The following is a 16525-nucleotide window of genomic DNA, read 5'->3' on the forward strand; positions in this document are numbered from 1 at the left end:
TCTGAGTTTGTAACAACTGTTTATGCTCCTTTTCCTGGCAGCAGTTGCCTTATCTGACAATATTCCCAGAGCTGTATGCCAACAAGGCTGGCAAGGCCAAATAAAATGCTTTGGCATGATAGGGCAATAAATAATCTGAAGCTGTGAGACCAAAACAGCCTTGCTGATTATCAGCAGTAATTCCCAAGGCAGGAAGAAGGCAAAATTAGCCAAGTAGGAGAAAGGGAATAATAATTTTTTTTCTACTGAGCTTTCAAGAAAATGTCAAAGAAAAAAAAAGGAAGAAATTATATTTAAAGCGCTGTCAGTTCCATCCATTATATGATGGACATCAAAAAGTATTCAACAGACTCTATGGGATGTCATTGCAGGAGCTCAAGCATCTTGTTAGGTGGTTGAGCAAATGGCCTTTTAAGGGGTCTTTCAATCCAAGACTCTTGCTTACGAAAGAAAAAGCCTCTGAGTGACCTTAAATTAGTGGTTCCCGGTGAGAGTTGTGGATTAAAATCTCCTCAAGACCTTTCTGTAAACACACTGCCCTGGGCCGATCTCAGAAAATTCTGATGCTCTGGATCTGGTATCCAGCCCAGGTATCTGCATTTTTTAAAATTTATTTTATTGAAGTATAGTTGATTTACAATCTTGTGTTATTTCTGCTGTACAGCAAAGTGATTCAGTTATACATATATATATATATATATATATATATATATATATATACACATTCTTTTTCATATTCTTTTCCATTATGGTTTATCACAGGCTACTGAATATAGATCCCTGTGCAAGATGGTAGGACCTTGTTGTTTATCCATTCTATATGTAATAGTTTGCATCTGCTATTCCCAAACTCCCAATCCTTCTCTCCCCGACCCGCTCCCCCTTGGCAACCACACATCTGTCCTCTACCAAGCATCTGCACTTTTAAAAGCTCCACAGGTGATTCTGGTGCACAGACTAAGTTGAAAGCCATTGCCTTTAAGGATTCCTACAACTTCCAAAAGCATCTAGCTTAGGATCCTGAATAATGTGCACCAGAAGAAGCAATCACTATGTCTATAATAGAGGTACAAAAGAACATCTTCCAAACAGCAGTAAAAGTTAGAGAAAGTATCCAAATTAAAAACCATCGAAAGTTAGAAACTCCTTACTCTTTTGCTGCCTAGAGTTCAACATTGTATAGCTTAAAATACAACACCTAACTGGTTAGTAACTTGAATGGCATCACTCAATCCATTTGGTATGCTAAAATTCTTTATTAAAATATTCTGAGTTATCCAAGAAACAAGAAAAATCTCAAATAAACAACCTAACCTTACACCTAAAGGAACTAGAGAAAGAAGGACAAACAAAACCCAAAGTTAGTAGAAGGAAAGAAATCATAAAGATCAGAGCAGAAATAAATAAAATAGAAACAAAGAAAACAATAGCAAATATCAGTAAAACTAAAAGCTGGTTCTTTGAGAAGATAAACAAAATTGATAAACCTTTAGCCAGACTCATCAAGAAAAAGAGGGAGGGCTTCCCTGGTGGCGCAGTGGTTGAGAATCTGCCTGCCAATGCAGGGGACATGGGTTCGAGCCCTGGTCTGGGAAGATCCCACATGCCACAGAGCAACTAGGCCCGTGAGCCATATCTACTGAGCCTGCGCGTCTGGAGCCTGTGCTCCGCAACAAGAGAGGCCACGACAGTGAGAGGCCTGCGCACCGCGATGAAGAGTGGCACCCACTCACCGCAACTAGAGAAAGCCCTCGCACAGAAGCGAAGACCCAACAGAGCCAAAAATAAATAATTAAATAAATAAAGTAGGTGACTTTAAAAAAAAAAAAAAGAAAAAGAGGGAGAGGACTCAAATCAATAAAATTAGAAATGAAAAAGGAGAAGTTACAACACATACCGCAGAAATACAAAACATCCTAAGAGACTACTACAAGCAACCCTATGCCAATAAAATGGACAACGTGGAAGAAATGGACAAATTCTTAGAAAGGTATAACCTTCCAAGACTGAACCAGGAAGAAATAGAAACTATGAACAGACCAATCACAAGTAATGAAATTGAAACTGTGATTAAAAATCTTCCAACAAGCATAAGTCCAGGACCAGATGGCTTCACAGGTGAATTCTATCAAACATTTAGAGAAGAGCTAACTCCCATCTTTCTCGAACTCTTCTAAAAAATTGCAGAGGAAGGAACATTCCCAAACTCATTCTACGAGGCCACCATCACCCTGATACCAAAACCAGATAAAGATACTACAAAAAAAAGAAAATTACAGACCAATATCACTGATGAATATAGATGCAAAAACCCTCAACAAAATACTAGACAGCAGAATCCAACAGCACATTAAAAGGATCATACACCATGATCAAGTGGGATTTATCCCAGAGATGCAAGGATTCTTCAGTATACACAAATCAATCAATGTGATACACCATATTAACAAATTGAAGAATAAAAACCATATGATCATCTCAATAGATGCAGAAAAAGCTTTTGACAAAATTCAACACCCATTTATGATAAAAACTCTCCAGAAAGTGGGCATAGAGGGAACCTACCTCAAAATAATAAAGGCCATATATGACAAACCCACAGCAAACATCATTCTCAATGGTGAAAAGCTGAAAACATTTCCTCTTAGATCAGGAACAAGACAAGGCTGTCCACTCTCACCACTATTATTCAACATAGTTTTGGAAGTCCTAGTCACGGCAATCAGAGAAGAATAAGAAATAAAAGGAATACAAATTGGAAAAGAAGAAGTAAAAGTGTCACTGTTCGCAGATGACATGATACTATACATAGAGAATCCTAAAGATGCCACCAGAAAACTACTAGAGCTAATCAATGAATTTGGTAAAGTTGCAGGATACAAACTTAAAGTACAGAAATCTCTTGCATTCCTAGACACTAACAACAAAATATCAGAAAGAGAAATTAAGGAAACAATCCCATTCACCATTGCAACAAAAAGAATAAAATACCTAGGAATAAACCTACCTAAGGACGTCAAAGACCTGTACTCAGAAAACTATACAGCACTGATGAAAGAAATCAAAGATGACACAAGCAGATGGAGAGACATACCATGTTCTTGGATTGGAAGAATCAATATTATGAAAGTGACTATACTACCCAAAGCAATCTACGGATTCAATGCAATCCCTATCAAATTACCAGTGGCATTTTTTACAGAACTAGAACAAAAAAATCTTAAAATTTGTATGGAGACACTAAAGACCCCGAATAGCCAAAGCAGTCTTGAGGGAAAAAAATGGAGCTGGAGGAATCAGGCTCCCGGACTGCAGACTATACTAAAAAGCTACAGTAATCAAGACAATATGGTCCTTGCACAAAAAAAGAAATATAGATCAATGGAACAAGATAGAAAGCCCAGAGATAAACCCACACACCTATGGTCAACTAATCTATGACAAAGGGCGCAAGGATATACAATGGAGAAAAGACAGTTTCTTCAATAAGTGGTGCTGGGTAAACTGGACAGCTACATGTAAAAGAATAAAATTAGAACACTCCCTAACACCGTACACAAAAATAAACTCAAAATGGATTCGAGACCTAAATGTAAGACCGGACGCTATAAAACTCTTAGAGGAAAACATAGGAAGAACACTCTTTGACATAAATCACAGCAAGATCTTTTTTGATCCACCTCCTAGAGTAATGGAAATAAAAACAAAAATAAACAAATGGGACCTAATGAAACTTAATAGCCTTTGCACAGCAAAGGAAACCATAAACAAGATGAAAAGACAACCCTCAGAATGGGAGAAGATATTTGCAAATGAATCAATGGACAAAGGATTAATCTCCAAAATATGTAAACAGCTCATGCAGCTCAATACTTAAAAAAACAAACAACCCAATCACAAAATGGGCAGAAGACCTACATAGACATTTCTCCAAAGAAGACATACAGATGACCAAGAGGCTCATGAAAAGCTGCTCAACATCACTAATTATTAGAGAAATACAAATCAAAACTACAATGAGGTGTCACCTCACACCAGTTAGAATGGGCATCATCAGAAAATCTACAAACAACAAATGCTGGAGAGGGTGTGGAGAAAAGGGAACCCTCTTGCACTGTTGGTGGGAATGTAAACTGATACAGCCACTATGGAGAACAGTATGGACGTTCCTTAAAAAACTAAAGATAGAATTACTATATGACCCAGCGATCCCACTATTGGGCATATACCCAGAGAAAACCATAATTCAAAAAGACACAGGCACCCCAGTGTTCATTGCAGCACTATTTACAATAGCCAGGTCATGGAAGCAACCTAAATGCCCATTGACAGATGAATGAATAAAGAAGGTGTGGTACATATATACAATGGAATATTACTCAGCCATAAAAAGGAATGCAATTGGGTCATTTGTAAAGACATGGATGGACCTAGAGACTGTCATACAGAGTGAAGTAAGTCAGAAAGAGAAAAGCAAGTATCGTATATTAACACATATATGTGGAATCTAGAAAAATGGTACAGATGAACCGGTTTGCAAGGCAGAAATAGAGACACAGATGTAGAGAACAAACATATGGGCACAAAGCGGGGAAAGCAGCAGTGGGGGTGGTGGTAGTGTGATGAATTGGGAGATTGGGATTGACATGTATACACTAATATGTATAAAATGGATAACAAATAAGAACCTGCTGTATAAAAAAATAAATAAAATAAAATTCAAAGAAAATATTCTTGAGTTATCAAAAATCACTAATTTTATCATTTTCTGAGAATAGGAAATTTGCATTTGGCTCATTTTTCCATACCCCCTCCCCCAACACATACACACAGAAAAGTCTAACAACAGGACCTGATCTTGATGTACAGAGATTTGTGTCAAAGAGAAAAAAAAAGGTTAAACTTCATACTGATATTAGAGAACTTACTTTTAAAAATAATCATATGTTGATTCTACTAAAGAAGCATGGCCATCAAAAGGGCCAAAATGGATTTGAGGGCAAAGCAGAGATCTTAGAATCCAAATTCACAGGTTGTCCTTCTGGCTCTGCCTCCAGCTGTCCCTGTGTGACCCCTGTCTCCTGTACTCAGTCTTGTCCTGAAAAAACAAAGTCGAATCAGCCTCTCTAGGGAATGAGAGCTTCGTTCCTCCCCATTGGAAATTTCATGACGGGCAGTCAAGGTGAAGGACTGTGTCTCAAACTTGGGAAAAAGTAGCAACCATTTAATTATAAAGCGCCCAGTGATATAGATAGTTCCAAAGTGGGTTCACTGTAGACTCTTGACCACTGTGACATCGTCCTTTCAGTGGCTGTAGGTGATAGAAGACTTGTGCTTAGCTGAGTTTTTCATTCCTGCTTAAGGATAGAAAAGCGCAGAAGACTCCATCCTAGTTCCATTTTTCTTTGAGGAGGCTTCAATTGCGTATATAACTATTAAATTGGATATCTGACAAACAACATCATTTCCTAATTCATACATAAATATCTGATAGAAAAAAAAAAAAAAGGTAGGGTTTCCAAAACCTTTTATTGCTGTCTCTTCTGCAAAAAAGGCTTTTCAAAAGACGATTGAAAAGAGCACAGCTGAGTTTGAAGCTCGGGCTTCTTGAGCATCATACAGCAATTTATTGAGCAGCAACTGTATGAAAGATAGTGTCTCACACACGGGGACACTGAGATGGATGAGAAACAGTCTCTGCCCTCAAGACCCCTCCAGTTGAACTGGAGAAACAGGACAGTGTCAGTGTAAGATTAAGGCAAACGCCTACTAAATGGCCCAAGGCCCTAGTAGAAGTGATGGGAGTTCCGAGGATGGAGTGATCACAGGAGGTGGGAGCCAAAGTCTGGGTGGACCTGAATGAGCAGCAAGCCATATACGGGCACAGAGGATGAGTGGTCACTACTAACAGGACGACTGGGGGGATATCTATTTTATAATCAGCAGACGATGGCTAGAACAAGGGGTATGTGCAGGGAAAGAAAGAGATTTAAGGTCTAAGCAATAAGTTGGGGCTGGTCCAAAAGTAAAGGAATTGAGGTCTTCTTATCTGCAGGCTGTGCGGAGCCGCTCAAAAGTTTTTTTAAGCAAAGGTGTAAAAGGTGGTGTTTCAAAAAGATCCGTCTGACATTATGCCTGGAATGATCAACAGGAAGAAAGATTAGGGGTAATAAAACTAGTTAGGTGCCATCATACAGTCCGGAAATAAAGGACAGGAGGGTCTGGACTGGGGAAGCAGGCGTGAAAATGGAGAGCACTGTGCAGGAGGTGAGTTCTATGTAGAGAAATAACAGAACATTGTAACTGATGGGCTTGAAAGGGCAGGGGAAGAAAAAGGAGCAGGTCAACACTTGGACAGATATTTATAGAACTCCTGTTGTGTACCAGGCACTGTACTAGGCCCTAGGGAACAATGATCAACAAAATTACCTCAGAAATGACTACCAGATGGGGCGCCTTTGGTGGAATTCTCAGAAAAGAGTTCAAACTCTCCCTGTCACCATGAATTCAGTTCTCTCCATCAACACAGGAACAAACCACAGAAAATTGGTGGGCAGAATGTGTTGCTGGATCTCACTGACCTAGATTCACAGTTTGAGAACTGAGCTGTACTCAGACACATCCAACTGACAGCAACTCTGGTAGACGTCCTACGTCTAAGCTTGTAAGACACTTAACGGGGTTGGCTTCCATTTCAGTTTCCACTGGCAGCACACAGGAGCTCATCTGAATTTGGAGTCTCTGTCCTTTACCCTTTTCCATTTCTTTTTTATTATCTTTATCTACTCACTCTCAAAGCACACGAAAAAAATCACTTTGACATTTGCATGCCCTCCATCTCCAGCGGGGTCCTATTGTTTCTTGGCTGAATTGAGGTGGCAGAAGACTGCAAAACACCCAGGATGATTTCTGCCTCATGGGACGAAACTGTACATCACAGCATGACCTATGTGAGGCTCTCACCAGGCCAACACCAGTACTCTTGATGTGGAACAGATTAGGAAACGTGTCAGTTGAGCTGGAGGGAGAATGGTTGAGTTTCGGGTTACTGTTTCTCCATGGATGTCACATGTATTAAAATGCCCTAGGTGTTGATGAGGATCCTATTGCTTGGCTGAAGGTTAATAAAGCATATGGTAAAACGTAGACACTAAATTAGAAGTGACATTTTAACCCTAAATTATTCTCCAGCTTCTAGGGAATACATCCACACTGCCAGATACAATACTGGGATTTCAGCCATCCTTAGACATAATGACATGCAAGAGAAACAAAAGTAAATTTGGGGTAGGGGGGATAAATTAGGAGTTTGGGATTAAAATATACACACTACTATATATAAAATAGATAACCAACAAGAACCTACTTTATAGCACAGGGAACTATACTCAATATCTTGTAATAACGTATAAGGGAAAAGAATCTTAAAAAGAATATATATATTCATATATATATGAATAAGTGAATCACTTTGTTGTATACCTGAAATTAACACAATATTGTAAATCAACTATATTTCAATAAAAAATTTTTTTAATTGTAAAAAAAAAGTAAATTTGCCACCGCCTTCTTGCAAAACCACTCCAGTAATACTACCCTGCTCTTAATAATTGCTTACTATTTCTCCTTGTTTTCATCTTTCAAAATGTCACATTAGTCCAGCAATCTTTAAGAGTATTTCTAAATCTGTTTTTCATTTATGGTCACTGGATGCTGCCATTGGGGCCCAATATTACCCAAACACTACCTGTCTACAGATGTAAAAAGCTTTGGAGATAGGTTACAACAAGCCATTCCCTTTTATCTCTTTCTGAAGTGGAACCAAGTTCAAAGCTGTGACCACATATCCAGAGGTGACTCTTGGTACAGAGTTTCAAAAAAAAAAAGCCTATTAGGAGCTAAATAAAAGGTGTTGAATCTGTTACATTCTGTGCACATTTTCTAATCGTCCATTTCTTTTTCCATCCATACCCTGGCAAGTGATAATAGTTCAGTATAGATTAGCTACTAGTAGTTGTAATATTAGGAGCAGTAATGTGTGTGATGATGATGTTAATTTAATTTGAAAACCCTAAGTTAGTGGTTTTTAAACTTTAGCGTACCCAAGAATCACACAGAGTGCACATTTGAAACGCACATCACACTTCTGGGGTTCTCCACAAGAAATTCTGATTCGGCAACCCTGGCACGGAGCCCAGGAACCACTGCATGATTCGGAGGCAGGTAATCTGTAGACCACACTGTGAGAAGTACTGACTGTCTGGAGTTCACCAGACATCAGTTTCTATACATTAGCATTTGAGGGCAGGGGGAGAAGATTCATGCTATAAGTAAATTGCATGTGTCTTTGGACAGAAAATGCCATCTAATATCATTCAGAATAGTATCTTATTGAATAACATAACTGGCACTTCAGAGAAATAACTCTCATGTAATAGAAAACCATGCAAAACTTCACTAGTGAAATACAAGTGCCTATGAAAAGCTAATTTTCTTTAAAATACTGTGTCTTTTTAGGGGGAAATGCTTCCAGAATAAACGACATCATGTGTTCCATCTAGAGCCTTTCTCTCTGTTGATAACATTTGCATATTAAAATACAGTATATCTGCAGTGAGTGCTTATTGCTCTAATTCTCATTAGGCACGTAGGCTCTTAGACTTGAATAGAAAAGTCTGAAGGTGTGAAGTCCTGTGGCTTGAAAACAAGCAGGATACTAAATTCTTCAAGTAGGAATAGTGGAAAGAGGAAGGAAACTCAGATGTTTACTTGGGTAGGAAGTTGTGTGGTCCCATCCATGAGCTTGTTAGGGAGAATTTGAGAAGGGCCCCTGGAGAGCACCCAAAGCTGATTAAAGCTGGATCTTCAGTAACAAGTATTGGTTGCATGGAAGATTGTGGCACATCGCCAACTGGCAGCTCTTCTTTGCTCTTCACTGAAGGTTGAGCTCTGAGTGAATGTGTCTTATAGGAAATTGCATCAGGAGATTTTACGAGGATTTTAAGAGTTACTGAAATGCCAAAATGCACTGCTGAAAGATAATTCATTCAGTCAGTCAACATGTAACGAGTATGTATTGAGTGCCTACCCCATGCCAGGCCCTGCACAGAGGGCCAGTGATATGACTGTGCCTCACTGGAAGCTTCTAATAATCATCTGTCCGCCTGAGATGACTTGGATACCTTGACTCAAATCCAAACAGTATATCAATCACCTAAAGGGGCGGAGGTCAAAATATGAATAGTGGGGATGTAAAAAATATTACTCTCTGAACCAATTGATGACAGTCAGTTGCCTTCTCCAACTTCCATACTACCCTTCCTTCTTATTAACTGAACCTTGAGTTTTAAATGAGCACATTTCCGGGACTTCCCTGGTGGTGCAGTGGTTAAGAATTCGCCTGCCGATGCAGGGGACACGGGATCAAGCCCTGGTCCGGGAAGATCCCATATGCCGTGGAGCAACTAAGCCCGTGCGCCGCAACTACTGAGCCTGTACTCTAGAGCCCATGAGCCACAACTGCTGAGCCCACGTGCCACAACTACTGAAGCCCACATGCCTAGAGCCCGTGCTCCGCAACAAGAGAAGCCACCGCAATGAGAAGCCCAAGCACCACAACGAAGAGTAGCCCCCTCTTGCCACAATTAGAGAAAGCCCGTGCGCAGCAACGAAGACCCAACACAGCCATAAATAAATAAATAAATTTATTTATTTATTTAAAAAAAATATATATGAGCACATCGCCATTTGGAATAATGTCCACATTTCTCAGCTTTCTTTGTCCTACGTATAACAATGAGACTAAGTATTGCCCGATGATATGAAAGTAGAGGTGCTCTGTATGAGATCCAGGAAGCCTGGATTTGAAAGGAAAGAGTTGTGCCCTTCTCCCCTTCCTGAATCTTGAGAAAGGGATGTGATAGTTAGAGCATAAACAGCTATTTTATACCATGAGGACAAGGGCTGTATCCCAGGTATGACACAGCAAAAAGCTAGAAGAACTTCAGCCCATGATGACTGTCAAGTCACTATACTGCACTACAACCTCAAAACACCTTTCACACGAGAGAGAAATAAACTTTTAAAAGTTGTTTTGAGGGGGCAGGTACTTTCTGTCACAACCAAATTTAGTTCTCGGTGATAAAAAACTATCTTCACTAGCCATGAACAGAAAACCCAGTTCAAGCTGGCCGAAACAGTGGAGGAGAGTTACTGGTCCATGTAGTTCTGAAGTAATACAGACTTTAGGGTAGGTTTGATGGGTCTGCTCAATGATGCTGTCAAAGAACCAGATTCCTTTCTTCTCTCTTCACCTTCCACAGATGAGCTTCATTATAGAGCTGGCTCTTCTTCAGGGGAGCACAGTGGTTGCCAGCAGCTCCTGGCTACTTGCCTCCTCACACACATTCAGGGAGGGGGACATCAGTCCTCTCAGAAAAGTAAGGAAGCTTCTTTCAGATCTTGTCCATTCTTATTAGTCCAAATCGATCATCTGTCCATCCCTGAGCCACTAATATAACCAGGGGGTGAATTTCTCTGGACCTGCAGTTTCTTGACTGCGTCGAGGCACACTGGGGCACCACAAACAAACTCACAGGGGCACCATGGCAGAAATTTAAATTTTTCAAAAAGAACACAGATACACCTGTCAGACATCACACACAGTTCTACTATTAAGTTGTTTGGACCTAACTACTTAATAAACAGAAGTGTTAGATTTGTAGGGGTTTATTTTATTTGTTGGTTTTGGTTTTGGTTTCATTTTCTTTTCTTGGCCTAAAGGCACCATGAAAATATTAATGAGAGACTTACAGGTACTGTGAACCAAGAAAGGAACCTTTGGCCTAGAGTCTCAGTCCTGGAGTCAGAGGTGGAATTAGCTTCCCCCAGATTATGGGGGCTGCACAGAGAGGTGTGGATTTACAAGTGAAAACTGGGGTGATTGCTAAGAAAGCAGAGAATAGATGTGTGGGAGGCAACCACAATGTCCATAGGCCCTTGGAAGAGCTAAACGCTGCATTCTTCTTAGGGAGAGAATTGCCTTTGTTTAGGAAAATACAATAAGTCCTTTGGGGTGAAAGGTGAGACCCTTGAAGGCTTGGGATCAGCAGGAGACAATACAGCAAAAGAGAAAGCAAAACTGTCCTTTGTTAGAAGTAATAGGAATGTGGAGATAGGGAAAGAGGAGAGAAAAGGGAAAGAGAAGAGATCTGAACCACAAACCAGAGTTGTCAAGTCTTTGAAGAACACCAGCATTTCGTATTCTAAGTGTCTATATTACTGCAATACTCCAACCTGCCAAACTTGAGAAAAATCTATCACCCAGGTGAACAGGGTTTTCTTTTTCAGGCAATCAAAGAAAGGCTGAGGTCCCTGCTTATGTTGACATCAATTAAAAGAGGAATAGCACCTGTAAAATAATTGTGTCTCTGCAGGGATCTAATTCAGTGGAGCCAGAGACAACATGAGAATAACCTGCCTCCTTTCCCCTACCACCCTCTACCCCCCAAATTAGTAGAAATTATAGAGAGGGCACAGAATAGTGGTTCTCAATCCTGTCTACATATTTAGAGTCACCTGGGGAAGCATTTAAAAAGAAACGGTGACGTTTTTCCCCACCCTAGACCAAGTAAATAAAAAATCTCTACGGTTGGAGCTCAGAAATCTATATATTTTTTAAAGCTCCCCAGATGATTCTAACGTGTAGCCAAGGTTGAGAGCCACTGGTCTAGGACATTCCACAAATCAAGGAATAGATCTTGAAGGGAAGAGAGACTCCTTAACTTGGGAGTGGAGGAGGGGGCTGAGGAGGGGTTGATATGGTTCCTCTTTGTCCCACTTAAATTCTTTTTTTTTTTTTTAATTTATTTTATTTATTTTTGGCTGCGTTGGGTCTTTGTTGCTGCGCGCGGGCTTTCTCTAGTTGCGGCGAGCGGGGGCTACTCTTGATTGCGGTGCGCGGGCTTCTCATTGTGGTGGCTTCTCTTGTTGAGGAGCACAGGCTCTAGGCGTGTGGGCTTCAGTAGTTGTGGCACACGGGCTCAGTAGTTGTGGCTCGCGGGCTCTAGAGCATAGGCTGAGTAGTTGTGGCGCACAGGCTTAGTTGCTCTGTGGCATGTGGGATCTTCCCGGACCAGGGCTCGAACCTGTGTCCCCTGCATTGGCAGGTGGATTCTCAACCACTGAGCCACCAGGGAAGCCCCATGTCCCACTTAAATTCTCTCCACCAAACCAAGGTCATTAGAAAAGGCCTGGACTGAGTCGTGAGATCCAGGATCTAGTCCTAGCTTTGCAGTTCACTACCTTTGCGTGATTTGAGGTAAGTCACTTAATTTTTTCTCTCTCCGAACCTCCGTAAAAGAGAAGTGGGCTTGATAAAATGATGTCACTTTCCCAAGTTCTCAGCGTACTTATCAGCATTCACTGTCTGACACGAACAAAGGCCAAATCCAGAAGGAAACCACGATTTCTCCTCCCCATTTCAGAAATGTAAAACCTGAAATGCAGAGAGCCCAGGTAACTCCCCACACAGGAGTAGGTGAGGTGAGGACGGCTGCTTTCTTCATCAGCCATGGCTTGGTTGTCCTTTACAGGGGATTTGGGTTTCTTGTACAGGATATGTGGGGACAACGGTGTTTTTCTTAAATACCAATCCATTTCTTATCAGGGATCTTATTCATTCAGAGGAAGAATAGAAGAGTAAATGGTATACTTATTTGGAAGTTTGATTCCTCTCTCTTTCTTTTTCTGGTTGTTTTTCCTCCTGTCTCCCATAAGTATCTGCTCCTCTTTTAAAATATGAATAGATTTGATAGCTTTCTCCTAAAAACAGTGGTTCTCAACCAGAGACAAATTTGCCCCTCCCTCCCGCCCAGGGGTGCATCCAACAATATCTGGAGGTATTTTTGTCATAATGTGGGGGGCAGGGAAGTGGATACTCCTGGCATGTAGTGGGTAGAAGCCAGGGATGCTGCTAAATGTCCTACAATGCACAGGACAGTCCTCACAGCAAAGAATTTTCCAGCGCAAAATGTCAATAGTGCTGAGGTTAAGAAAACCCATCCTAAAACGTGAATGAGATTTGTCACCTCTGTTTCACAGAAATTTCAGTTACTGAGCGTATCACAGTTCAGGTGCTTTTATCCCTGATGCATTTAGCGACAGCAGTGACTCCTGAAGATCAAGTAGCTCATGACAGCAAGAGTGTTCTTCAGTAGGAGGGAATTAAATAGCTATATAAAATCCCAATATTTATTCAGTTTTTGTGTAACATATTATTTACAGGCATTGGAACTACTTCTGGGCAAAAATGTCATAACTGTAAGACAATCACAGAAATTGCCTTCACGAGTACAAAACCTGCAGAGGCTTTTGTTACCAGACTTTGAGAGAAGTGGACTTTGGGACCCCTAGAAATTGAGATGTTCAGGCTCCTTCACTGACAAGCTCAGTGGGAGATAAACAGGTTTTGTTTTGAGTATGTATATGTGTAAAAAATGATCTGAAGGACTCATATCAAACTTAATAGTGGTTTCCCATAGGGAAAGGGAGAAGAGAAAAGAGAAAGATGGGATAGAGGGGGAGAAACAGGACTTCATCTTTTTTTTATAAATCAGCTTTATTGAAATATAATTTCCATACAATAAAATTCACAAGCTTTAATTGTGCAATTCAGTGGGCTTTGACAAATGTATACAGTTGTGTTAAGTCCAATAGAACTTTTAATTTTTCATATTTGAATCTTGTACAAGAAACTTGTGTTTTGTATTGTTTATAATTTGTATTTTGGTTTATAATTTAAAAACATGTTTGTAGAAGAACCGTTCGAAATTATGTAATCATACCGCCCCTCATTTTGTAAAAGCGGCTTACAAAGATGCATGAAGCATAGCAAAATAACATAACTGGAAATGAAAGGGATATAAAAGGAGAAACAATAATTTAAATTGGAGCCAAGTTTAAGAATGCAAACTGTGAATTCTCATTTCCTCTTTACACGTAGGACATTCAGACTTTAAGCTTCCAGTCATCTTCTCTTGTATGTTTGAGAACTTCATTGAATTTAGGCTCCTATTTAGCAAATCCAATTTGCTATCCTTCCTTTTAAGTATTCATGATAACTTATACCATCAGTGTTTTTCATAAGCTCATTGAAGGCTAACCCCCAAATATTGTTTGCCCATGAGAAAGCAACAGCTACATGAGCCAAGTTTTAAAACTAAAGTTATCCTTGGTACTAACAAAGAAGGTAGAGAGTGACTTAAGGTAACTTTCTATGAAAAGCCAACTTCTGCTCTAATTCAGGAACCAAGTCTTGTAAAACCACGAAGTCCCCTGTGCAGGGCAGGGGTTTGCTGGAGCCAGCTTCAACTAGCTTACCAGGGTCAACTGTTACATTCTGGGGAATTTTGACAGCTGGTTGTTAAACACATCCATTATTAAAAATCAGATTACATAAACTTATGATTAAATAAATTTTATTAAAAACAAAGGTAATAAATATTTAAAACTCATCCCTTCCTAATTATATTAGTACATTTTACCATTAGCTGTGCTCTTACAGTTATTTACATCTGTTTATGTGCGTATGGTGATGTTATGTAACAGTGTGCCCATGCACATCCCTTCCCAATGCCGTATTCAGATGTCACTTTGGTAACTTGAAATTGCCTATAGTGAGAATGTTTGCACCACAGAAATCAGCAAATCTACAAAACAGGACTTGATTTATCATTTTATTGATTGTCTAGACGTAAGAAAGTGATGGGGAAATTTTTAGTCACGCAGATTAAACTTAAAAATGTGTCATGTGTGTAGCCATTACATTGAGGGAAAAATGAGGAAATATTCTTCCAGTATTCAAAAACTACTATGCACTTCAGCAAAGAAGTCCCTCACATCATTGCCAAACAAGTAAAGTTCCAATATATGTCTTCATTGTTTCATTTGTCTTACTCATTAGTGTAAACAAAATATCACCCAGCAGCCATGTTGGAACTACAGTGATTTGTCAATTGCAACTATTAGGTTGGCCTCAAATGCACAAGCTCTGCAAAAATCAACAGAAGCATTCTGTGAGAATCAATTGACAGTATGAAATTTATAGTCAAGAGTATTGAAATTTTTATTATTATTTATAAATTGTAAAGGATGCTACCCATCCTTTATATCAGTAAAATTGATAATAAATGTCTGTAGGTATATTATGCATATGTTTTCCCCCATATTTACCAGCACACTATTGCCTGGAGCTGAAGATCTCAGGGCACTAAACATATGCTAAAGACTTTTTTCTTCGGCGCCCAGGCTAAGAGTACAGTTAGGTAGAGTGATATAGTTGAAAGTCCCAATGATGATTTTCTTCACACTGTTCCAGAAAAAAAAAAAACAATGCTCTTTCCTGTGCATAGACTTTCCCTAACCCCCAGGCAACCCTTTCACAAATGGCCAAGCAGACTGGGCAGAGGATTTTGAATGTCTCAAAGCAAAACAATTACAATTATTGCAAGGAAAATGTTTGAATGTGTGCCTTACTGATGAGATAACCAAGGAATCATTTGCTCATACAGAGACTAAGCATTAATCCACCAGTGGTGGGGTCCGAGTGAACAGGGCTGGTCCTGGGCATCATTGCAAAGTGTGTGTGTTTGGCCGTTTCTCGTCTCTTACCTCGGAGCTTACCCCTCTACTGCTCTAGAGGTGATAATGCCTCTTCACCCACTGCCTTTTTCCATTCCCAAAGGCTTTGCTCTTCCTTCATCTACTTAAATAATAGAGTAGCTAGCTCTGGAAACCAACCTATGTAGTCTAGTAGCAAACTCGGATGACTTCAGAGGCCAGACCTTCTCTGTCTAAAATGCACTTAAATGCAAACTTTTCAACATATGTGCATGTCAAATAAATTGTATCTACAAGAAAAATTAGCCCACAGGCTGTCAGTTAGTGAGCTCCAAATCTAATCTTTCAAGGGCTATTGGCAAGGTGGTAGGTTGGTGTGACAGTAAAAAGGTGGGCATTTGGAGGCTGACTCACCTGGACCTGAATCCTGGATTTCTGTCTTAATGTGTGACTTGGAAAAATTACTGAATTATCTGAACCTTGGCTTTCTTATCTGTAAAATGAATTGTTAAAGAAAGAAATAAGTTAAGATAGATAAACCATCAATAAAGAGAAGATAGCTCAATAAACATTCCAATTCTTTCTTGCTATTGAATGACCCAGGGGAAACTGAAAGATCACCCAGCTCCCAATACCCAAGGAAGTTAATTTTTGATGATGAGATTTTAGGAGCTGAATTTAGGGTGCAGGCATCTGAAGAAACATAGCCAGGGCATGACCTCAGTAGCCAAGTAGGCAGCTGTCTACTGTACTTATTCAAGACATAGGAATAAGACTGTGGGAGATTTGCTTCTGCTACAGAACTAGTCTTAGAGAAGCATGGCAGGGGTAAGAAGGGAAGGTAGGATGCCAGACTTTGCATTTTGGAAGTACTTTGGTCTGATTTTTTTCTTCTCCACTCCTTGAG

General features: G+C 39.9%; 1 protein-coding gene and 1 long non-coding RNA gene across 10 annotated transcripts in view; one reads left to right on the plus strand and one right to left on the minus strand.

The window, feature by feature from the left end:
* DDAH1 (dimethylarginine dimethylaminohydrolase 1) overlaps window positions 1-16525 on the plus strand; it is a 248109-nt gene that overhangs the window by 219946 nt on the left and 11638 nt on the right. The window lies entirely within an intron of this gene.
* Window positions 9377-16525, minus strand: part of LOC309604808 — a 35082-nt gene continuing 27933 nt past the window's right edge. For 2 of the 3 annotated variants that reach the window (XR_014231058.1, XR_014231059.1), the window contains exons 2-3: window positions 16033-16111; window positions 9377-15367 (exon numbers count right to left, since the gene is read on the minus strand). This is a non-coding gene — a long non-coding RNA (uncharacterized lncRNA). Of the gene's footprint in view, window positions 16112-16525 lie in introns of all 3 variants that reach the window. The other variant, XR_014231057.1, reaches the window with a different exon arrangement.

This window comes from Balaenoptera borealis, assembly GCF_965194805.1.
Source record: "Balaenoptera borealis genome assembly, chromosome: 1".
NCBI classification, from domain to species: domain Eukaryota; kingdom Metazoa; phylum Chordata; class Mammalia; order Artiodactyla; family Balaenopteridae; genus Balaenoptera; species Balaenoptera borealis.